Genomic DNA, 24988 nt, shown 5'->3' with positions numbered 1-24988 from the left:
TAACTGGCTACCCAAAGCACCTGGTATTGGAGGAGGATGACCAAGGGAGTGCAGAACCGAAACCCAGTGTCTTAATCTTAAGGACGACGGGGCTGCAGGGAGAGAGAAGATCCAGAAAATGAAACAAGAGATGGGACGTGTGTGGTTATAACGCTGCGGAGATACTGTCATTCAGTGGTGTGAGAATTGAGATGCTTGCGGTAAACACATGGAAACTAGTAAGTTCTCTTCACTGAATGTTGGGAGCCTGCGAGGATAATACATTTTCTGGAGTATCATTTGTCTAACAGATTTTGCTATTCCCACAGTGGCCAACTTTTTGCTGGAATAAAATCACTGACGTGTGCTGTGAAGATGTTGTTCTGTGGAACGCCACAGTGAACAAAATGCCTCCAAAGTGACTGGCATAAGCACTTCAAAGCGAACTTGAACTTCAGAGTCCATCAGGAGAGTAGTGACCTTGGCTTCCTGATTTTCATAAAAGATTTCAGTGTTTCAAAGAGCATTGCTCGGTTCCATCTCCTTCCGATGGCTCTTGCTCAGCCACGTGATAGTGATTTTGCTTGTGGTCACTTCTTGAATAGAACTAGAAATAAAGCCTTTTTATCAGTTATTGATAAATGAGCCAGTAGCATCTTCTTTGCTTCCTTGCCCACTTTTATTCCCTCAAAAATTCGGAATGGAAACCTCTTGAAAATAGCCCCGTTTTATTTCTAAATCCTCTGAAATGATCCACATTCTTTGTTGATCTCATTTGCCAGAATGCACAGGAATAAGCCCCCTGCTTCTTCCACTTTGGAAAATGTTACGACATCCGTGTCTGTTCTTCTGAACACTCTCATTCCAAGCACAAAATAATTATTAGCTTGCAGGGACCCAGCTCTTTTTTTTTCCATTTTAGTTGAAGATGTCGGGATTCCCGCCTACATGAAATGAAGTTAGGAAAGGCAGAGATGCGAGGATGTTTCTATTTTCTTCTTTCCTGGGTGGGTTTTCAGAAAAGCTGTCCGCATCAATTGGTGGCCACCACCTTGTGGCATTTAATTATTCTTGACATTTAATCCATCATGATATGAAAAGAGAAAATACAGTCTGTTTATTCCTCATCTTCTTCCAAGAGAAACAATATAATAATTAAGATGGTAACTAAACTTCTAAGAATAATGAGAAACCACATAAAGACTAGCATCCTATTACTTAGAGCATTAACGGGAAGTGAGGTCTGGGGCTATCTCCTCCTACTTCATCTTTTTTTTTCTATCCAGATAATCATGAGTCATCCTTCTGTATAAATGAATAATGGTTTAATTTAAATAAGCCAATATTGTGTGGAGGTCATTTATCACCTCACAGCTCGTTCATAGGCAAGTCATGTGGAACTACAAAACTTTCTTTTGTGCACTGGAGCTGGAAATCTCATTGAGTTTGGGAGGGCTTCTTTTGCATGTTTGTATTTGTTTTATTATTTATTTATTTATTTATTTATTTATTTATTTATTTATTTATTATTTTTTTATGCATGTTTGTATTTGAAGGCCACGTTCGACACTGTTCTCAGGAAGGGCGGGGATGGGAGCGTGATGGGTGGGGGATGAGGCTGGGAATCTGGGAGCTGCAGTGAGATGCTTTGGGTTTTACATTTGTCATTTTAGAGCATAGGAGCTGGATTCGGGTCTGAAGAGCAGTCTGTGGATAGTGGCACACATGCATGGAAGTGTGTGCGTTAGAGAGAGAGAGAGAGAGAGATTGAGATTGGAGAACTATCTGAAAGCACAACTTTTCAATAAAAACAACCTTAAAGTAGAGGAAGGGACTTTTTCTTTGTTTTTTTTTTCAGGGCTAACTATAGAAATTGAATTCATATTGTTAGAATTAACAATTGAAGGCAAAAGAAGACTCCAGCAATGCTCCTCAGCCAGCATGTTCGAACGATACATTTCATTAAGACACTGAAAGAAACAACAGCTGCAGTTAATGAAAAGCCAAATTTATCTAAATTTCTTCAGTTGATCAGTATGGCTCTCACTCCATAATCACTTTTTTTTTTTTTTTTTTTTGAGTAGGGGAGAGACAAGACAAAGGGAGATGATAGGTTTTCTTTCTTTCTTTCTTTCTTTCTTTCTTTCTTTCTTTCTTTCTTTCTTTCTTTCTTTCTTCTTTCTTTCTTTCTTTCTTTCTCTTTCTTTCTTTCTTTCTTTCTTTCTTTCCTTTCTTTCTTTTTTTTTATGATAGGTTTTCATTTTTAAAGGTATACCTTCTGAAAAGGAAGTGGCCCGAGAGCTAGCCTGTGAGTAGTTGTCGGGAATCTTTTTTTCTTTCCCTCTTGGTATCAATGTAGTCAACACTGTAGTTTTGTTGCTTTATTTTTAACCTTCCTTAGGAGAGTGTGGTTGGCTCCTGTATCAAATGAAGCTTATAGGCATGGGCTGGAGATAGGAAATCCAGGAGGAAGACCGTGGTAATTATATAAATCTGAAACGCTTTCCAAAACATGGTTATGTCCACTGAGGTGTTTCATTATTGCAACACCTGTGAAACAGGACGGGTGTTGACTGTGGCTCTTTTAGGGAGAAGACTGAGGTTTGGAGGGACCAAGTGGCTTGTCCAAGGTGAGCTAATAAGCTCCTTTAAGAGATGGGGACAGAAGAAGATACTTGCCCTCCTTGCCAGATGCTTTAGTAGAAAATGGAACCAAATCCCAGTGCCTCCCATCTCTTCATGGTGAAAGCAGGAAAATCCTGTTGCAGAAACCACTCAGAGAAGCTGCCATCAAAGGCTGCTTGGGGCCAGCTCCCCCCCCGCCCCCCCCAGCACGGAGCTCTGCACAGAGCCTGCATGTGGTGTGGAATTCCATTAGAACTTACTCACCATATGTTTGTTTGCTGGTGTTCAATGGAACCTGAGGGAGGGCATAATGGATCTCCGTTACTAAACCATGTGGAAGGCTTCCAGAGATTTAATAGTCTACCTCGAGGTGATGAATAGAGGGGCTCTCATATTCCTTGCATAATCAGGGAGCCTTGGTGCTCTCAGTGCACTGCACTCTCCTCCAACACCCTTCCGGAAAACTCTGTACATCTGGCACTCCTGGAGTCATTTCAAAAACAGAGATGCGGGGGCCGGGGGTGGGGGTGGAGGGGCAGAGGGAGGGTGGTGCTTCCCTCTCATCTTCCCTGAGAGAAGATCTGTGGGATGAGATTGCACTGAACGCTGGAGATTTTGAGGAGAAAGTTAGGCTAGAAGGATGGAGAGGGGAGGGGAAGGTGGGTTAGGTTTGGGTGAGTTAGGTTCCCTGACCTTGGGCTGTGGGGGTCCGGTTATGTTATGAAGGCCTTGGTCATGAAGGCACCGTTGGCGCCGTGGCCGTGGTCAGGGGAGCGTCGCTGTCGTGGTGCCCACAGCCAAAGGTGATGGGCTGCTGATACCACTGAGTCACAGGGCTGCCAAATGGGCATGGAATTTTATTCTTTCCAGTAATTTTCTCACTGATGTGCTTTTAATTCATATGGTGTGGAGGAAGGCTGGCGGGTGTTCATTGGCGGGGATGACAGACACTGAACCACAGGAGGCCCTGGTCGCTACGTGTGCCAGAGGGCCAAGCACCGGGAAGGGAAGTGCTCATAAATGCTGGGCCTGGGACCTCGGAAAGGGCAGGACCCAGTCTATTCTCTGGTGAATGAACTCAAAATCTAGGTAGTGGTGAGAATGGGGGGCACAGAGAGCGGAAGTTATCAGTTCTTTTTCCTCAACTTTGTGGCTCTCTACCAACCACTCCCCTGTTCCCTGATCTTTTAGTGAATAGATCTCATTCCCCCCCCTTTTTGACAGTCAAATCCAAGAGTTAAGTCCTACCATGGAAATTGAAGCCAGTGCCTTCAGCACAAATTTGGTGTGTAGCCAAACATCAGGACGTTCTTGGTACCTCAAGCAATATTTGAAGGAGATGAGATGGTGAAGGCCCGAAGCCCTTCTGCAGTCGTCTTTTCGTGGACTTGTTAAGGATCTGTGCATGGAATAAATAAATCGTAATCTCGTATGAGTCTTCCAATTCAAGCCAACTAGGAAGCTTTCATCTCTTCATTTATTCAGCATCTACTGTGTGGCAAATACTTCTCGGGGCCCTGGACATGACCAAGACTTGTGAACTAGCTTGGTGCTTGCGCTCACATTGCCTCCTGGGAATGACATTAAAATAAGCAGTCATGGGTTAGGTGTATTAAGGGTGAGCTGTGTGGCAATATCTTCTTTTCTCTATCTCATTTGCTTAGATAGGGTTCCAGGAACTGGGCGAGGATAACTGGCCTTGTCGTAATGTGAAGTTAGGAGACAGACAGGGTTTTGTAATAATGTAACTTAAGGGGCATTTTTTTTAAAAATGATTATAAAGTAAAATTATGTCAGTTGCCAAGGACGGGACTCAGCATGGATATCTTATCCAGACCTATTAGCAGGTGTTGGCAGAAGATTGTCCCCCCATGCAAGTGGAAGATGCATCTGAAATTGGTTTTAGGTACTTGAAGAACAAAATAAATTCAGAGCAAACTGAGCCAGAGTGGTAGGCCACCTTCCTTGCTTTTTCAGCATCTGGGGCCCAAAGCTCCTCTGATCCTTTTTCCGGCAGCGAAGGAGGAAGGGAATGGCTGAGACTGCAACACATGGCAGGCCTTGAACTTTACAAAGCTGTGAGAGGCCTGGGATATACTGATGCTGGAGGAGCAGAATTAACCTCAGGAACGGAAGCATCAGGGGCTTCTGCAACAGAGAAACTGGGAGGAGGGATGTCAGAAAATCTGGGTTGTTCAGCCAAGATTTACTTGTTTCACTTGTCATGATGGTGATATTCTCAGGGTGCAGTGGGTGATTAAGAGAAGGGTTTCTAACTCAGACAAATGGGTTGGAGGGTTTAGGGAAGCTGTGATAGTTAAGTTCCTATGTCAACCAGATTGGGTAATGGGATGTGTAGATACTTGGCCAGCTGTCATTTCTGGGTGTGTCTGGGATGGTGTTTCTAAATAAGACTGACATTTGAGTTGGATTCACCAAAGCATATTGCCTTTGCTGACGGGGCTGGGCACCACCCAATGCATTGAGGGCCTGAACAGAACAAAAGGTGGGGGAAGGGAACTCATCCCTTCTCTGCCCGACTAGATTATTTGTTTTGGTTTCTTTCATTTAGCAAATTGCTTTTAAGATTCATGCACGTTGTTACATGTACCATTAATTTTTTTTTTTATTGCTGAGTAGTGTTCCACGGTGGAGATCTACTGTAATGTGCTTATCCATTTACCAGTTGATTTATTTGAGGTTGTTGACTCTTCTACATCAAGTAGCTGTGAACACTTACATGCTAAAACAGCATAGGGAACAATGTTTTCATTTCTCTTGGGCGACTAAGAGTAGACTTGCTAGGGAGAGAGGGAAGTATATGCCAAAGTAGTTTCCAAAATGGCTGTACAACTTTGCATTCCCACCAGCAGTGCGTGAGAGTTTCGGTTACCGCACATTTTCACTCACTCTGGGTCTTGTCAGTCTTTTTAATTCTAGGGAATGTAGAGTGGTGTCTGATTGTGGTTTTAGTTTGCATTTCTCTAATGACTAATGCCACTGAGAATGTTTTTATGTGGCTGTTTGCCATCCGTATACCTTCTTTGGTGAAATATTGGATAAGATCTTTTACTTATTTAAAAAATCAAGTTCTTGATCTTTTTACTACTGAGCCATATTTTTAAACATGTTCCAGATACAGGTCCTTCATCAGATACATATTTTGCAAATATTTTCTTCCATTTTGTGGTTTGTCTTATTTGTTTTCTTAATAGCCTATTTGAAAGATCAAACACTTTCAATTTGATGAAGTCCAATTAGTCATTTTTGTTTTATGCTGTAATCTGGGATAATTTCAGGATTTTTACCTCCTTTGTTCCCTTTGTCTCTCCGAGCACAGTTCTATGCTGTTGTCCAAAGTCTGAATAATATCTGTAGTTTGACTTCTTTCAGCTGTCTACGGAGGGAAGACATTTCCCATAATTGTTAATCTTCCAACAGCAAGTGTGGAAGTCCTAGACTTTCAACAAAGGAAACCATTGCTATAGGGCTACATCCCTTATAAAAGGCAAGAAATAATTGTTAGGTAACATCTCTCTAGAATTCTTTACATTTGCCCCACCCCACATTACTTCTACCCTATGTCAGTTCCTTCAGTGGACTTAACTATCACCAGGTTGGTGTTTTTGTTTTGTTTTTCTGAACTTATGCTATAAATTTACAAATCTGTATGTGTATGTAAAAGATTATAGCTATGAATTTATGTTTTTGGGGATTTAAATTATTTGCCTAAATATAATTTTTACAACTTGTTCTTTTCTTTTCTTTTTTTAAAGATTTTATTTATTTATTTAGAGAGAGAGAAAGCACAAGCAGAAGTGGGGGAGGGGCAGGAAGAGAAGGAGAAGCAGACTTCTTGCTAAGCAGGGAGCCTGACATGGGCTTGATCTCAGGACTCTGGGATCGTGACTTGAACCAAAGGCAGATGTTTCATTGACTGAGCCACCCAGGCGTCCTCAACGTATTTTCGCTCTATATTTTGGATACATATCCATATGAGTTCAATTAGATCTACTTTATTCTTTTAAGTTACTGCATAGTATAGCCATATGGATATGCTCTGTGCTATATAGCACATATCTTAATTTATCTAACAACTTCCTCCCTCCAGACTTTTTACCTCTCTGACTTCTATAGATAGTTAAGGAATACTGAAGACAATAACTTGATCTTAAAAAATTGTTATACTTTCAAATGACTGATTAAATGTGTCAATTAAAATAATAATAATAATAATAATATAATAAAAAGTCAAATACCCTTGACTCCTCCACCTACGTTATGAAATAAAACATTGCTAATTTTCTGGAAACTTCCATTATGTTCCCTTTTTCCCCTCTCTACCTTGTGAACATAACTACTCTTCTAGTGTGATAATAATTTCCTTTGTATACTATATGGTGTTATCACTAATATATGCATCATAAAATTACATTGCATTTCTTTTTCCTTTTGAACTTAACAAAAATGGAATCATGCTGTAAATATCCTTTTTGTCACTAACTTCCCCCCCCAGTTCTATTTTGTCTTACTTTTCCCCCTTATCTGTGAGATTCACTGATGCATGTTATTGATGTTTACTCAGTATTTTTGTGGCTTATTATTTTACTTTAAGAATATACCACAGTTTATTTTTTCCATCCTACTGTGGGTGTACATTTGAGTTGTGTCCAGTTTTAGGCAATGCTGCTATGAACAACTTGTACATTTAGTTATAATGAATTCGCATATTTGACCATTTTAGGTATTGCTGAATGTTTTCCGAAATAGTTGAACAATATATAACTCCACCAGTGGCATATGAAATGTGCATCCACATCCTCACCAACACTTTTGTATTGTCAAATTTATAATTTTCTCAAATCTGGTGTAAATATAATGATAGCTCATGGTACTTTTTTTTTTATTTTTATTTTTATTTTTTTATTTTTTTTTTTTTGCTCATGGTACTTTTAATCTGCATTTCTTTGATTACTACTAAGGCTGAGCACATTCTCCTATGCTATTGACTATTAACATTTACTTGTTTGAAGTTAAGGTCTTTTGTCCATTTTTTCTTTTTTTTTTTTAAGATTTTATTTACTTATTCATGAGAGACACAGAGAGAGAGGCAAAAACACAGGCAAAGGGAGAAGCAGGCTCCATGCTGGGAGCCCAATGTGGGACTCGATCCTGGGTCTTCAGGATCACACCCTGGGCTGCAGGTGGCACTAAACGGCTGAGCCACCGGGGCTGCCCCTATTTTTTTCTTTTTCTTTTTCCTTTTTTTTTTTTTTCCTCTTCCCTTTGTCCCTCTGTCCCTCCATGCCTTGTTCCCTTCTGCAATTGCAGAAATTATTCTGTAGTTTGGATTGAAGTCATTTTTTTTTTTTAGGTACATGAACTGAAAATGTTTTCTCCCTATCTGAGTTTATCTTCTTGCCATGTTTATGGTGACTTTTTAATGGACAAAGCTTCTTAATTTTAGTATAGTCAGATTTATCTATCTTTTTCATTATAGAGATTGCTTTTTGTAGTTTGCTTTAAAAATCCTTTTACACCAAGGAAATCTAAAGTCTTATTTTTTGCTTTCACATATAGGTGTTTAGGATTAAATACCCATACTTAATTTTCATATAAGCATAGGTAAAGGTAAATTTTATTTTATTTTCCAAAATATATTTATTTTATATCCAATTTGTTCCATCACAAAATTTTGAAATTTCAGCCTTTTACTATTGGTTTGCAGTGCCAACTCAACTATACATCATTTGTCCAACTGGGTTGTTCAATTTCTGAGTTCTCTATTTTGTTTGATTAATCTATTTTTCTATTTCAGAGCCTATACCATGCTTTTTAATCATTGTAGCTTTATGATAAGTTTTAATAATTAGTAGGAAGAAGACTCCCAGTTTTCTTCTTCTTCATGTATGTCTTGGTTAATAAACTGCTGAGATTTATTCTATTGAATCTATAGACCAACTTGGGAAGAATGGACATTTCTATAACATTGAGTTTTCCAGTCTTTAAATATACTTTACCTTTCTATTTATTTGCACTAAAATCTCTTTAAAAGCAATTTTATTATTTTCTCCTTAGAGATCTTTTATTATTTTGTTAAATTTATTCCAAATAATCCATGTGTTTTAGAAATGGTATTTTAAGATTTTCATTTTTAAAGTAATTCATGCTGGAATATAAAAATGCAAGTTTTTATATGTTAATTTGGTTTCAAACAACCTTGATAAACTGACTTCTAATTATGTGTCTGAAAAACAGTTTTCTTTTTTTCTAATCTTTTTAAAAAAATATTTATTTATTTATAAAGACTTTTTATTTATTCATGAGAGACACATAGAGGGAGGCAGAGACATAGGCAGAGGGAGAAGCAGGCCCCTTGCAGGGAGCCTGACGTGGGACTCTATCCCAGGACCCAGATCACGACCTGAGCCAAAGGCAGGCATTCAACTGCTGATCCACCCAGGCATTCCTATTTATTTATTTTAGAAAGAGAAAATGAGAGAGCTCAAGCAGGGGGAGGGAAGAAAATCTTCAAGCAGACTCTCTGCTGAGCGCAGAGCCCAACTTGGGGCTCAGTTCCAGGACCCCGAGATCATGACCTGAGCTGAAATCAAGAAGTGGACACTTAACCAACTGAGCCACCCAGACATCCCTCTTTTTTCCTGATCTTTATGTTTTTTATTTCTTTACTGTCTAGGACCTTCAAGTACATCAGTGAATAAAGTTGGTGATAGTAGGTATTTTTAATCACAAAGGGAATAAATTCAACATTTCACTCTTAAGAATGATATTTTTTATATATGTATGTATACGTGTGTCATACATGTATGTTTTAATGTACATATATATTATGTATGCATTTAAAAATTATTTAAAAATAATTTTAAAAAGTTTCCTTCTCTTCCTCTTCTATTAAGAGTTATTTTATATCATTGAAGGGTTTTGAACTTTATCAAATGCTTTTTTTTTTTTTTTTGGTAATTAGTGAGATAATTACATGATTTTCCCTTTTAATTTCTTAGTGTGGTAGCTTATGTTAGTTCATTTTTCTAATGTGAAATCATTTGTACTGAGGGATTAAACCCAATAGAGTCATGATTTATTATCCTTTTTATACTTAAAATTTTTTTCCCTATATTTTGTTTAGTAATGGCTGTAATGTTCTTTTTTTTAATGGTTCTTTCAGATTTTGATATCAAATTTATGTAAGATTTTCACCTTTTGCTCAGGGATGCAGAAAAAGTTATAAAGCATACACAAAGGCAAGAAAAAATAATACAGCATCAATCAGATCCAGGCTCAAATATGACACAGATATGGGAATCACTGGAAAGAGATTTAAAATAAATATAAATAATATCTAAAGGCTTTCATAGAAAAGGCAGACAGCATGCAAGATCACATGGATAATTTCAGCAGGAAGATGGAAACTATAAAAAATATCAAATAGAAGTGCTAGAAATGTAAAACACAATAGCAGAGATGAAGAATGCATTCATCAAACTCATTAGTGGAGTTGATACAGTTGAAAAAAGAATTAGTGAACTTAAAGTTAGGTCTATAGAAATTACCCAGATTGAAACACAACGAGAAAAAGTTGAAAATAAAACGGAGCAGACTATCCATGGATCCTGGGATTGTAGTAAACATTCTAACATATGTATAATTTAAATCTGGAAGCAGAGAGAGGAGAGGAAAAGAGAGAGGACAGAAAAGGGGAGGGAAAGAGGAGGACAGGAGAGAGAGAGAGAGAGAAGATGAAAAGGAAGAGGAGGAGGAGGGAGAAGAGAAATATTTGATGAAATAAAGATTATGCTAGCTTCAAAGACTAAGTGAGGGACTGTTATGGACTAAATTGTATCCCCCCCCCCCTCCCATTCGTGTATTGAAGTCCTCATCCCAGTACCTCAGAATGTGACTGTATTTGGAGATAAGGCCTTCGAAGAGGTAATTAAGTGAAAATGAGGCCGAGTCTGACTAGTGTTCTTGTAAGAGGAGATTAGGACATCCAAAGAGAGAGACAGGGATGCATGCATGAACAGAGGGGTGGCCATAAGAGGGGCATCAAGAGGGTGGCCATCTACAAGCCAAAGAAAGGGGCCTCAGGAGAAACCACCTCTGCTGGGGCCTGGCTTTGGACTTCAGGCCTCCAGAACTGTGAGAAAATAGATTTCTGTTGTTCAAGCCACCAAATCTGTGGTATTTTGTTAGAGCCATCCCAGGAAGCTCATACAAAGAGAGTTCTGGAGGATCTTGGTTTTCAGAAGATGTTTAGCAATACTAAGTCCCTTTACATTCTCCCAACGTGGAGTGCCATCTTCTTGATCACTCTTCTTATGTGAATGAAGCTCCGTGAACCCTACATTGTTGCTGCTCTATACCTGTTGACTTACAGAGCTTAGAACTATTCCGCACTGTTTTATAGGATGTACGTTGCAAATTCAAATGTTTACATGGACCGGCCAGTGAATGTGCATGATTAAAGCAGACAGATACTATAATGCTCTTGATGTCCTCATAATCTTTTCCCACTTTTGATAGAAACAGGAATACAGAGAAATAGTTCTTTACTACAGAAAAAACAACATCAACAGCATAATGATGGATGGCAACTGCACTAGGTCTCAGTCTCAAGGAAGCAATAGGGAACGGTGGTAACTATGGCAAACTGGGTAGTTCATGCCTTATCTGGAGGGAGCAGTTATCATTAGCCCAGTTACTTGTTGCCGTGTTGAATTGTAAGTCTGCATTTAACAGATCTATTTTTTTCAAGAGAAGTCTGGAAGCAGAGCACATATGTGAAATTTCTCATTTTGAATATGTTGGCAATTAATTAATTAAACAAACAAAACCTGTAGATGCAAGAAAACACAGGTGGACAGATATGACATGTGAATTGCATTTGCAGATTTTGCAGTAAAGAGTTATTATTCTCGGGGATCCCTGAGTGGCTCAGCAGTTGAGCGTCTGCCTTCAGCTCAGGGCGTGATCCTGGAGGCTCGGGATCGAGTCCCGCATCAGGCTCCCTGCATGGGGCCTGCTTCTCTCTCTGCCTGTGTCTCTGCTTCTCTCTCTGGGTCTCTCATGAATAAATGAATAAAATATTTAAAAAAAAGTTATTATTCTCATGTAGGGTTTTTATAATTGCTTCATATAATTAGAGTACAACTGCAAAGACCAAAGCTTAGCTAGCTTAACAAGAAATTGACTGACAAATTATTAATCATATGGTATTTGTTGGGTGAATTTAAAATGCTTATATGCTCCCCCTGGCATTTTCTTGTTTAAATTTATTTCAGTTAGTAGATGATTTGATTCAGAAAGTAGAATCTCAGTTTCTTTTCCAGAAAAAAATGTGCAAATTATTAAGAATAATAGGTTATTGAATAATAACATTGAGGTGGAAGCAACCTTATTTTCATTTAAGTAAGCAAAAATTCAGTTTTCTTAATGCAACATAACAAGAGAGGCTGTCATTTGCCAAGTGTAAAATGATAACCTGACAGGGCCTTAGCAGACAAATATCAAAGTTAACATGTGGGTTATATTTGCATGTTTTCTTTCATCAGTGTCCTAAGAAACTGTAACTAATTTTCAACTGCATGTTAAATCCTGGCTGTGTATGTAAGAGAAAGACTTCAACAAGTTTGTTAAGCACTTCCTTCATTTTTGCTCCAGATTTGGGGAACCGCTTACAGAAGGATTGAGATTGTTTGAGGTCTCAATTCCTTTGTGAGAATGTTTTGATTAATAATACAGGATTTAGTATATTGAGAATAGGAAGTAACTCATTCTTGATTCTATTTTACCAGGTGTACATATGTGCATCCACCCACACGTGTGTGTGTGTGTGTGTGTGTGTGTGTGTGTGACAATACAGAATCAGGAGAGACTAGCATTTAGTCTATTTTTATATTTAAAATGAGTTTATTGTATATAACGTATAGTTGGATCTTGTTTTTTTTAATCCTCTCTGATAATCTGTGTCTATTTAATTGGTATATTTAGTCTATTCACATTTAACGTAATTATTGATACAGTCGGACCACTATCTATAATATTTATAACTGTTTTTCTTCATTGCCCTTTTCCTTTTTCCGTCCTATTTTTCCACCTTTTCTGGTTTAATTGAGTATTTTATATAATTTCCTTTCATCTCCTCCCTTCACAGAGCAAGCATACTTCCTTAAAAATTTTTTTATGGTTGACCTAGAGTTTGCAATATAAATTTTTAACTAAGCCAAGTCCATTTTCGAGTAATAGTATTCCACTTCATGTGTAGTGCAGTTGCTAATACCAGATTATTTCAAATTCCTGAAATATAGTATTTATTTATTCATTTATCAAATGGATGTGAAACACATTCTATGTGACATACTGTGCTAGTTTTTGAGAGCACTTTCGTGAGCAACATTGTCACTTGTTTTTCAATGGGGAGGCTGATGAATGAAATGATCACACAGGTATATGCCTAAAATGCTCAGTTTTATGAAGACCTAATACAGAAATCTGTAGGCTGTGCTGAGGGATGAGGGTAACTCTAGAATTTCCTTCTCTGGGGAACTTCTCATTTCATTGGGCTCATGTATCCATAGCAATTGGCCTTCCTTAAGATGACAGAAAAAAACCAGATGTATTCCTGGTCAAAGACTCTGAGAGTATTTCTGGACTGAATCAGTTCTTGAGGGGCATAGGGAGGTGCAATCTGTCTTTTCTTTTGACAGCTTTATTCCCACTGCTTTATGCTCCCCGCCCCCCACTCCTCTCACACTATTTAGGTGAAAACAAATTACTCTTGAACTCCTCTTCCTTTTTCCTCTATCTCTTCCACTTTCTCCTCAGATCTAATAACAAGTAGTGGGAGAAGGGTGGGAAGGAAAACCCTCTAATGGAAATTTAGCACACTGTTTTAGGTAGGCCTTCCTTCACCTAAAATCTACTTTAAACTAGTTTCAAATAATTTCCAGCACTTTTATAGAGCATTTCCAAATTAGTAGCATGATGGAACAATCAGTTTAACCCAACTGTAGGAACAGTACTATTTGTTTTGTGTTAGAGCCACAAGAATATCCTGAGAATTAGCAGATATGAATGTTCATAGTCACTTAGGAGTGCTAAAAATGCTATGTTTATTTTCCTATAACTCACTTTACTCTGACTTTGAACTTCTATTTTGCGAGATGCAGAAAAATCTATCTTGTTCTTGAGATAGACCCTTTTTTTTCTTTGTAAAATCCTTTTATTTCCTTCTTTCTCCAAACATTGATGCTATGTTGGATATGGGTAGATGACACCATGGTGTTGGTAGGTTAAGGGTTGTTTGTTTTATATCTCCCTCTGTCTGTTACTATTCCAGAGTCTTTGAAATGCCACTTATCTCTTCTGACCCTAGGGCATGTCTTCCATCCACTCTGGTATATATCCAACCCAAAGGACTTCCTTCTTGGATTCTGGTGTTTGTTCTCTGTCCCCACTGTGCCCATGGAAGTGTCTCACTTTGGTCTCCATCATCATGTCTGCTGTGCATTCTCTGGACTTAGAGAAGGAGAAGGAGTGGCAGAGTATCAGAGGTAAAGAGAGTGCAAGGGAATCAAAACACCTGGACTTAGGCTTCACTGTGTCATGATCAGAGTAAAGTTGACCCTTCTTGCTCTACTCTAGGGGCCAATATTGTTTTTTGAAAAAAGGTCTTGCCTTTATTGTTCAGGCTAATCTGTTCAAACAGCATTTTGTTTGTATATTTCACCGTGGTGAGTTATTCATCCTTGTGAACATTTTTCCATCTATCAAGTGGGTGTAAAAATACCTACTTTAATGAGTGCTTATAAGTTTAAATGTGATTTTTTTTTCTAATTTAAATTCAATTTGCCAACATAGAGTATAACACCCAGTGCTCATCCCATCATGTGCCATCCTTAATGCTTGTCACCCAGTTACCCTATCCCCCCACCCATCTCCCCTTCTGCAGCCCTTTGTTTGTTTCCCAGAATTAGGAGTCTCTCATGGTTTGCCTTCCTCTCTAATTTTTCCCCACCCAGTTTCCCCCTTTTCTCTTATGGTCCCTTTCACTATTTCTTATATTCCACATATGAGTGAAACCATATGATGATGGTCTTTCTCCCTGATGACAAGTGACATGGAGCTAAATGGGATGTTATTTATAAAATATCAGCATATTTCCCAGCCCATAGTAAACTTGAGTTCAGTTTCTTCTCTGTAACAGTAATCTCAAGCAGATCATTTCTTCCCTCTGGTTTTGAATTTCTTTCTTTGGAAAAGTCAAGTCTATGGTAAAGGAAGGGTGGATGTGATGAAAAAAAAGAAAGGAATTAAACCAAGTAACATTTGAGATTCTTTCCATTTCTTAAGTTCTAAGATTCTGAGTAAGGTCACTAGGGGACAAAGGGAGTCTGTTTTGTCGAGAGGATCAGCCAGTTTCTGGAACACAGAGCCAAGCTTGCTGTGCACTGGCGTGTGACTCCCTGGCCCTGGGGATTTCAGTAAAGGCCTTGGTGATGGTCTGTAGCTATAGAGTTCTCCTGGGTGTAGCTGTTCACTCACAGCCTTGAACAGACAGGGAAACAATGACTCTGCAAATGGGAGAAAGACAAAGATGCTATTTTCCAGAAGCTTCAGGCAATCTCTCCCCTCACTTCCTCCTTCAAACAGACCTTTGGGAAGCACTGGGCATGAAAGCTTTTTTGCCATTCAGCTGCCACTTGTTGCCACTTTCCACAAGTCTGCTCCTTTTCACTTGTGTTCAGCTTATATCAATATTTCTTAAGAAACTAACTCAATCTAGTGACTGGGCCGAGCAAGGAGACTTGCTTGGTAATGGTCAACTTTAAGCAGGTGGAAAGAAGCAAACAGAACTTGTGCAAAATTTACTCCTGATATTTACTGGCTCTATGATCTTGGGGAACCTCCTTAACCACCCTGACACTGTCTCCTCACCTGTAAAATGGAGGTGTGTTGAGTACCATGGGTGAAAGCACAATAGTACTACAGAGAGTTGTGGCAAAGATCAAGTGAGGTAATAGGTAGAACATGGTAAACACTCAGTACATGGTTGTTATAATTCTTATAAAGGATGAAGGTGTTATGGTGATGGTTGTAGCTTTGTAAGTTGTAGATGGGCTCTGGAGCAGGACTGGTTTCTGGGATCCCACCTCCTCACTGCAGCCCTAAAGCTTGTTGCCTCTGAGACTGTCCTACTAGGCTATACCTGTGCCTCCTCTCTTCCTCTCAAGTCACAAGGCCTGGGAGGGCCTCTTTAGTTATGTGGATTATTCTAGTCATCAAGATTATCCTATTCTTAAGGAAGAAGCATACTTTTAAATTATCTGGGACTCTATTGAATAGGTCAATATTTTACTCAACAAGGATTCTTAACATTGCATCCAAGGGCCAATAAGAACTTTGGTCTTTTGGTAACTTAACAAAGAGAGAAAATTTGATATGAAAGAGCATTTTTCTAAGGAGAAGGTAATCATTCTTTTCTGTGGGTTCTCAAAGGCAACTCTGTTCCAGAAAAGGCTGAGGTTCTCTGTTCTTGAGGACACATTAGGTTTCCCATATGATAAAAGCAGATACAGCAGGTTAAAAAGTATACCTTATGGGGAGAGCAGAACACCAAGCAGGTTGTTTTATTTAGGCCCAGAAGCCAGGGGATGAAGTGGAGGAAGGCTGCTTAGTGACCAAACTGTTTTTGGTTGCTCTCTTGTCCTTTAGAATTACTAGACAGTCAGGAAGAGTTGAGGTCTACTGTGTTCCAAATGCAGTTTAGTCAGTAGTGATCTCCTAGGACATCATGGCCAGGGCTGAGAAAGAGGCAATTATTTCATGAAATTCAGAATTGGAAAAGAACGTGGACATCACCTAGTCTAACTCAAATGACACAAAAGGAGGCCTGAAGGGGTTAAGTAATCTGTTCAAAAAGTCAACAGCAGGGGCAGCCCAGTGGCTCAGCGGTTTAGGGCCACCTTCAGCCCAGGGCATGATCCTGGAGACCCGGGATCGAGTCATGGAGCCTGCTTCTCCCTCTGCCTGTGTCTCTGCCTCTCTCTCTCTCTGTGTCTCTCATGAATGAATAAATACAATCTTTAAAAAAAAAGTCAACAGCAAACCGTAGCTGAGATCTAACTCCACTAACCTCCCTTTGCTACCTTCCCTTACCAAGCAAATCCGTATAATTATTAGCTCCTCTTATCACACAGACCATAAAGAGTTGGATTTTGGGGTGCAGGCACAGAAGTTTTGAAGACAACATAATGGTCCTGTGGTAGGGGGTGTGCTGGAACTTGTTTTTAATAAATATTATTGAAACTTCTGGAATTTAGAATATGTTGTTTTCCCCCATGTTAGGTGCACTAGCTGGTTTAAACAGGTAACAATGATAAGATTTTTTAAAAATTCCATTTTTTTTATAACTATAAAAACTATTTGAGAATATATAATATTTGGGAAATACAAAAAAGAAAGATGAAAGAAAATCACTCCTAACCTCATTACTGAGGGATAACCCCTATTCATATCATGGAATGTTAACTTCTGACTTTCTCTTTACGTGTCTCTCTCTCCCTGCAGCTCCCTCTGTGTCTCCGTCCTGCAGGTTTGGAATCATACTGTATTGACTGCGTTGCATTCTGCCTTTTCCATTCGTCATCATCTGGTGAAATGTCTTCTACGCCATTAAAAAATAACTTTTAAAAACATCACGTTTAATGGTCACTGATAGACCATCGCATGGCCGTACCCTCATCCCAGATTAATTTAAACTTGACCCTGTGGCTGGACATGTATGTCCACGGATAATCTAAATAGTGCTGTGATGAACATCTCCACACATAAATCTTTATTCACACCTCTTATTACTTCCTTGGGGTAGATAACTGGAAGCTGAGCTACTCGGGCAAGAGGCATGACCTTTTCCAAATCTCCTGATACCGACTGTCAAATTCAGAGGCGTTTTAAATGTGAGGAAAAGGTCAGTGGAAAAGGCTCTCCTCAAACTTCTTTTATGAGGCCGATTTACTGAACTTGCTGACCCAAACCAGATTTTTTTATGACTTTAACACGTGTGAAACTTGATAATCACTAAAAAAGATCCTGTGCCTATACTGGATGCTCTATGGGGTGATTTCCTGTTCATTCAAAACGTAACTGTTGGCTACTTACTGTGTGCTGGATACTGAGGGTAGTTGGGGGTAAATGGATTACAGGGGAGAAAATAATCTTCTAGATGATGATGTGCTTGAATGCTAATGTGACTGGGTGGAAATGTTGACTTCCAGGCTTCAAACTGAGGTTTCAGAGGCTGTTAGGATGAATTATTGTATTTATTTACATAGTTTATTCTTTGAGTCTTTCCCACTTTCCCTGATTCTCCCTCAATTTTGAATAAGTTATATAACTCTTCTTCCTTCTATATCATTTTCCCTCCCGAAGGACTGCTTGCTAGGAATACTAGGGAAATGTTTAGTAAGAGGTTTTTTTTTTTTAAGTATAATTGGCCCTGTTTTCCAGGAAGAAAAGCTGGTCAATCTCAGTTATACCTCGGTTTTTACCAAGGGCACCGAAGTTCTAGAAGGGAGAAGTTACACTCCTGGGTGTAATAATTGGGTCTCCTGAATTGATTTTGTTCCCCACGGTAAGCTAGTAAACAGTCCTTTTTTCTTTTTCTTCTTTTTCTTTTTCTTTTTTTTCCCTTTCTTTTTCTTATACACCCAACTGTCCTTTCCCATTTCCCTTCTCTTCCTGTGGGATGGCACATCTATGCCTTAGATCGAAAGGGGACTATTATCCACATAAATAAGGTAACTATTACTATAGTGATCAGAAGCATCTGTAACAATTGAACAACAATCTATATTATTTTCTGATAACACCAGCCACAGTCTACATTTTAATAAGTTTATGTCTTCATACAGTTATTCTTTGAGGCCATGAATACCAGGGAGAGAACAAAGACTAGCCTGAACCACACTTTTCAGAAGTGATGGAACCTACTTTGCATGGAAATGCAGAGCAATGGCCAAATCAGTGATGTTCAGATGAAATCAAGCACCTTCCTTGGTTAGGCATCCAGTCCAGTCTGTAAAATCCGATGTCTGTTGAAGAGAGGTAGAGCTTTTTAATTTTTACTAATTTTTTAAAGTTTGCTTATCTAAAGAGAAAAAAAGCATATGCCTTTAATTTATCTTTTTTTTTTTTTGTGGATCCTTTGGTAGAGTCCCAGCTTCATTGAATATTTAGAATGCTTTTGCTTTAAAAGCAGAAATGTGTTTGAATAAGAACTAATTTTTCCTCATGTAGACAAATATTTGAATAACTGGTGGAAATAATAAATTACCAGCATAAAGTGATTTCATTGCTCTTAAAAGCAAAAAAGCACTCTTGGGAATTTCACGGAAATGACTCCATTTTCATATCACTCCCATGATAGCCATTTGATCTTGCTCTGGGGTGGACTGGTGTGCAAGTTTATTTTTAATAAGTGAGCACCTACATATTCGGTGGGAAAACAAGTGGAGAAGTGGGTATTGGGAGAAAACAACTAAGATCTAAAAGCAATGATCACATCCTTGGTGCCCTCCTGCCCAATTTTTAAGTTTTTGTCTTCAAACAAAACTTGCTTGTAGGAACTGCCTTGAAAGGCTATGCTGTTCTTTCCAAAGAGTTTAATGAGTGCTCATTATTTCGACCATTTGCACTTTCCTGTTTCTCAGATTCCAACTGCATAATCCAATTACGATTTGTAGGTCTGGTTGGAAAACAATCTGACCAGGGAATTTAGATTTTGAGCCACGTTGGTCTTTGGGAGAGAGGACCATTGCTGGATCCAGGATAGTGTTAAGAACTGAACTTCTGGGGTCAGGCCGTCTGATTTAATCTCGGTCTAGCCCATATCACCTTTGGGTTGTAGGAGAGTGATTTAACCACTCTTTTGCTAAGCTCTCTGAGCTTCCTCTGCTTCAGAAGGTGACAGTGGGGATTAAATGAGATAAAGCATGTGGCACTGGCACATAGCAACATTTGAATACGTGTTAAGTGATACTATCACACTGAAAACATAAAAATTATAATTTTCTTGTTTCAGGATTGGTAGGAGAACACTCATAGATGGAGCCAATACATTTGCAATCCAGGTGTGGCTTTTCCTCTAACCTCACACATATGCAAAGCACTCCTTACACACATTACTGAGTGTTCTTTCTCTGGTGCACAGAAATTTTCACCCTAATGCCTCTAGAGTAGGTTAAGAAGTTTATATTCTCTTTTAAGATATTTTCCTTTTATCTGCCCAGTGCTAATCATTTCCTGTACTTTATCTATGACATCATATTCAAAATATGTTAGTGCCTGGTCTATCTGGCTTTAAGCCAACATCACTGGTCCAGAGTTTCTGAAATCAAAACACAGATTTTATAAAATCATACTAAAAGTTGGAGAAAACTTGAGTTAAAGCGAGTAAACAAAACAGGGCATCCTAAATTACACAACACCCCTCCAAAGATCTAACTTGACTTGGGATGAACCCAAGATCTCTCACATTTTCTGGCATTGATCCTTTTTGACTAGCACTCAAACTTATCTTTCCTAATGTGTCATATTTCTTCATTTGGGTCTCTGGGCCTCCACCACTGGTTTCATGGATTTTTCCCAGTAACTGAAATGAAATGCTTATTTTGCACAGGCTCCCCCCCTCCCAGGAATACTGTCTTTGGATTTCCTTAGATTCTTAAAGTGGTCTTTGACCTAAGAAAAGTTCAAATTTTTTTTTTTACCTGAACTATCCCTTTACTCTTCCCGTACTGGTATGCCCACTGTCGCCTGCGGTCACATGCTTGTTTCTACCCCTGGATTTTTCCTTTTCTGATATTTAACATTTCCTGTTTCCTGCCATGCCCTTCCCTCTGGCTTTACCAGCATTTTATACCATCATCTGTTCTGTTATCACCTCCACAATTTGTGGTTTATCCTCCTATCACCTAAATGATAATTTCTCTAATATTTCCCTTCAAAACAACTCTCTTATTTACTTAAATATACTTTAAAAGGAAACCAGTGGATAGATAGTGCAAAGAGTTGAATATGAAAGTTGGGGAAGACTGTGACCTCAGAGGAAAAAAAAATTGATCACCGCAGAAATAGAGGCCAAAGATGGGTGATTCTAGCACAAGCCAGAGAGGAATGAGCCTGGGGCTAGTAACCCCTGTAATGCCTGGGGCTGAGGACAAGAGCCATCAGGAAAACAGTGGAAATTGGGGATGAGCAACCAGATATGGTGTCTGTCCGACCTGTGGGGAGAGGAGACAGTGCTTGTCCAGGAGAGAAAAGGGGCAAAAGGCAGGAGTGGGAGCTAGAATATAGTTTCTGGGATTGATACGGGTGTTGGGTTAAGGATGGTGTATAGGGTAAGGTGTGAATGAGAAAGGAGCTTTAGAAGCTTGAAGAAAAGAGGGAGGCTAAAGAGAGGTAATGGGAGGTGGGTGAATGTGGAGGCTGGAGGTGATACAGGCTGGAGGGAAGAAGATGAGAGGGAAGAGGCTGTGGGAAGGAAGTGCTGGATACCCCACAAGGGGGACTTGAGGGACTGGAGGAGTTACTTGAAGTGGACAAAGGCAGTGTTTGTGTGTGTGTGTGTGTGTGTGAATCTCATGGGGAGTGGGTATGAAGGATGACAAATAGAGACCATCTTCTCAGTAGGGCAAACCAACACCTTAAGTCTGTTCTTAAGTCTGGCACAGAAATCTGCCAATCTCAACAGTGGCATAAAGGAATAAACACTCTACAAAAGTACTTGAAAGGGCCACTGGGTCAGATAGTTGAGAAATACCCCAGCTGCCCTGGCAGCGTCTCATAGACTAGGGCAGTGGTTAAACCATAGGGTGCATGGGACGCCCTTAGACATCTTGTTAAAACAAAGATTCTGACTCAGCAGCTCTGGGATGGGGCAGAGAATTTATATTTCTAACAAGACCCCGATGATGCTGATGCTACTGGTTGGGAACCACACTTTGAGAACTACTTGGCTAGGAAAACTGTTCCATGTCTTTTAGAGATTGTTGGAAGTGCTCTCATGTTTCTTTAGCAATAAATCACTGTGGTATAAAGTAAGTGAACGTGCTCTTTTAACTCCAAACTTATAGATAAATATAAAACATTTTAAGTGTGAAATGAACACACTTAAAACTACTATTGATTCCCATCAATGGAGTAGTTTATTAAAGAAAAAAATATTTTCATTCTCCTCTCTTGGTTTTCTGCTTTAATAAGGATTCTTAGCTTTGCTTTTTTTTTTTTTTTTTTGGAAAGTTATGATTTTAGATTGAGAGTCCATGGTGGCTACTTGATGGCATGAGGGAAGGGGAAATGAGGTGTAGAGTCAGAAAGATTTTCTTTCCCGGTGTGGAAAGGTGGGAATAGCTAGTGGGGAAGAGGTTTCTGCTGTTGCTGGGCCAGGATGCTCTTCTGGCCTGGCAGTCTTGCCACAGGAGCTGTGGCCTCAAGGTTCAAGGCTTTCTGTCCACTTTGGCTGTTCCAGCCTTTCCCTTGGGTCCTGGTCTGAGCTTGGAATGGAGGGAGGACCCTTCGGGGGAAGGGTAGAGTGCGTTTCCAGTGCTCAACAAGAATGGATCTGACTGTAGCAGAAACCACTGCATCGCCTTGAGCATTTCTCATGATGAATCCACACAATGCGCACACCCCAATAGATGCTGGCAGGGTAAACAAAAAGCTTTTGAATATTAGCATAAGGTTCACATTTTTCTTTGCTCAGACTAGACAGAGTTGTCCTTGCTCTTGATAAAGGATTCCAGGAATTGAGGCAGTGATTAAAAGAGTTGTTTAATAATGAGAAGGGAACCAGTCCAATAAGTAACTCATAAAAATAAACAACATAAAGGGTGTTGGGTATTGACTTCTTAGCACTCATCATTTTCAGCCATCAGCAACCTGTGTGTGTTGGAAGCCGTAGCTGTCCATATTTGATGTTTTCCTCTGTAGGAAAGGGAAAGGAGAGATACCTAGAGGAAATCAGAATGAGAGACTCAGGGCTCAGGTATAGAGCTGCCAGAGAAAATACGGGCTGCCCAGTTGAGTTAGAATTTTAGATAAATAATGAATCATCTGCTTATGAAACATTCTTATGCTTCTGAAATTCAAATTTAGCTGGACGTGTTATATTTGTATTGGCTAAATCTGGCAACTCAAGAGAGAAGTTTCTGTTTTGAGAAGAGGCTCAACGTTTGAGGCTGAGTTGCCATTTGTCCTGCTTTATGCCATCCAGAATGTTGGGATTCTCCATGTAGAAAGATACAGATTAACAAGTGGTATTTATGAATTCATGTTGGTCTTAACATTTTAGATTTACAGTCTTAGAAAAGGAACAAAAAAATGAAGCCTGGTGTTGACAGAAAGCCAAAAGTGACTCTTTCTGTACTTTTTATGGCAGTCAGCTAGTGCTGTCATTTGACACAGACTGTAACAGTGAGTAGCAGATGGGCCACCTTTGGATTATCTGTGCCGCGTTCAACACCTCTTTGAACAATAATTATAATTTGTTGGTGGAAAATATCAATTTAAAGGTCAAGTGCTTTCATAAAAAGGTGATTATTCAGTATTTTCTACTTTGAACGAAAGCACACACCAGGATTCATTGTATCACTGTCTTTTGTACAGCACATATATGCTGAAAAATGGATTGCTTAATTATACGATTATCTGTCTTTAGGGAGGATATGTGAACATGAATGGGAGCTGTCGAGAGAGGTACATTGCTTTACTTGTGATTCTTAATCTATATCTATAGCCATTATAGGTTACAAGTTGACTTTTAAAACAAATATCTAAAATATAAATTACTTTTACAATGCAAAGTGGGCATTTTGGTGTAAAAGAGCTCCTTGAGCTGAAAAATGGACACATTACATGAGTGGGGCTCCAAGCTCATTCCTTTTCTTCCCCTCTGAGTTTTAGTCATCAGTCTAGAAGGAGTACAAGGGAAGACACAGCCTCCTAATTAACTGGAGAGGAAGAGGGGCAAGGGCTATGCAGTTAACCTTTGTAATTGATCACCCATTACAATGATAGAAAGGGATACCACTTTGCAGTGAATCAGAATTCTGGGAAAATCTCATGAAGATTCCAGGCATTGTGAAAGCCAAAAGATTGGAGAAGTTATGCGTATGTAGTCAAACTCCATTAATCACTTTGTGTGCATGCCTTAGTCCTCAGGGGTTCATTCTGGAGAGGAAGAGTTTCAATGCACAAAAGAAAATTGAGACAGTAATGTCGGTGTGAGCTCAAACCGGCGGGGAAGCTGGGTTCAGCTTCAGCAGCACAGGAGGTAGATGGTAACGGTCTTCTTCTAAAGATGCAACTAGGTGTAAGCAGTTCCAAGTGACGCTTGGCGCACCCCTCCGATGGTCTCCCAATAGTTGAGCTAGTTTTCATTCTGTATTTTATGACAAGCAATTATGTAGTTGCAGAAGACAGAAAAAAATGCTGTGTAACTTTATTAAGGTCGCATTTTGTCTCTATACCAAGGGGTTCCAATTGGATGTTCAATCCTGAGGATAAGTTCATTGCTTCTGCTTCCAAGGACATCTAATGACTTTGAACATCATGTTCAGGGTCAGTTCCTAATATGTAACACCAATCCCCCATCCTGCTCTTGATAGAATGAAAATAATATACGCTTTATGTTTCTATATGTCGAATTAATCTAGTCAACTTCCTATCCCCATGAACTTACTTACACAATGCAACGTTTTGGAGGGAGAAAACTTGCCAAGAAGCAGGAAAGTCTCCTTACAAAGCTGAAAATATTTTTACAACCCAAAGATGAGCACCAGACACAGGAGAATAATTCATTTTGTGAAGATTGCCAAGAAAACCTTGTTTTGAAATGCTGGTACCCGTGATTACATCATGCCAGGTGAAGCATCCACCTTTGGAAACAATAGATAGACGTTTGCTCTTCTCCAACTCTGCTGCCTGGTTTCAAAGGGCTTTTTATTTTTATTTTTTCCTCTCTTGGCTCTGAGTGGCTGCAACACATGGTAAATCTTTAACTTCAAGTGTCCTTCTGTGGTGACCAACTAAAATATTAGCAAAATAAATGTTTTATGGGAAAATGTTGGCAGGAGCCCCAACAGAAACAGGTGGTATTGGGTTATTTCAATATAATGTAATGATACAGCCAGGTTTCCATCTGGACAGCATGTGGTTGGGTCTGCTCAGAGAGTACCAAAGAGTGTGAGTATGCACTGGGGAAACCAGCGATGCACAAGTGTGCAGCTAGATGGCTACTTTACAAAATAATAGTCTGAGCTTTGGGTCCTCTGGGTTAAATATTTTTACTGTCAAAATCTGAATTTCT

The sequence above is a fragment of the Vulpes vulpes genome, chromosome 16 (genome assembly GCF_048418805.1).
Source record: "Vulpes vulpes isolate BD-2025 chromosome 16, VulVul3, whole genome shotgun sequence".
Classification (NCBI taxonomy): domain Eukaryota; kingdom Metazoa; phylum Chordata; class Mammalia; order Carnivora; family Canidae; genus Vulpes; species Vulpes vulpes.
This window is presented reverse-complemented; position numbering follows the sequence as displayed.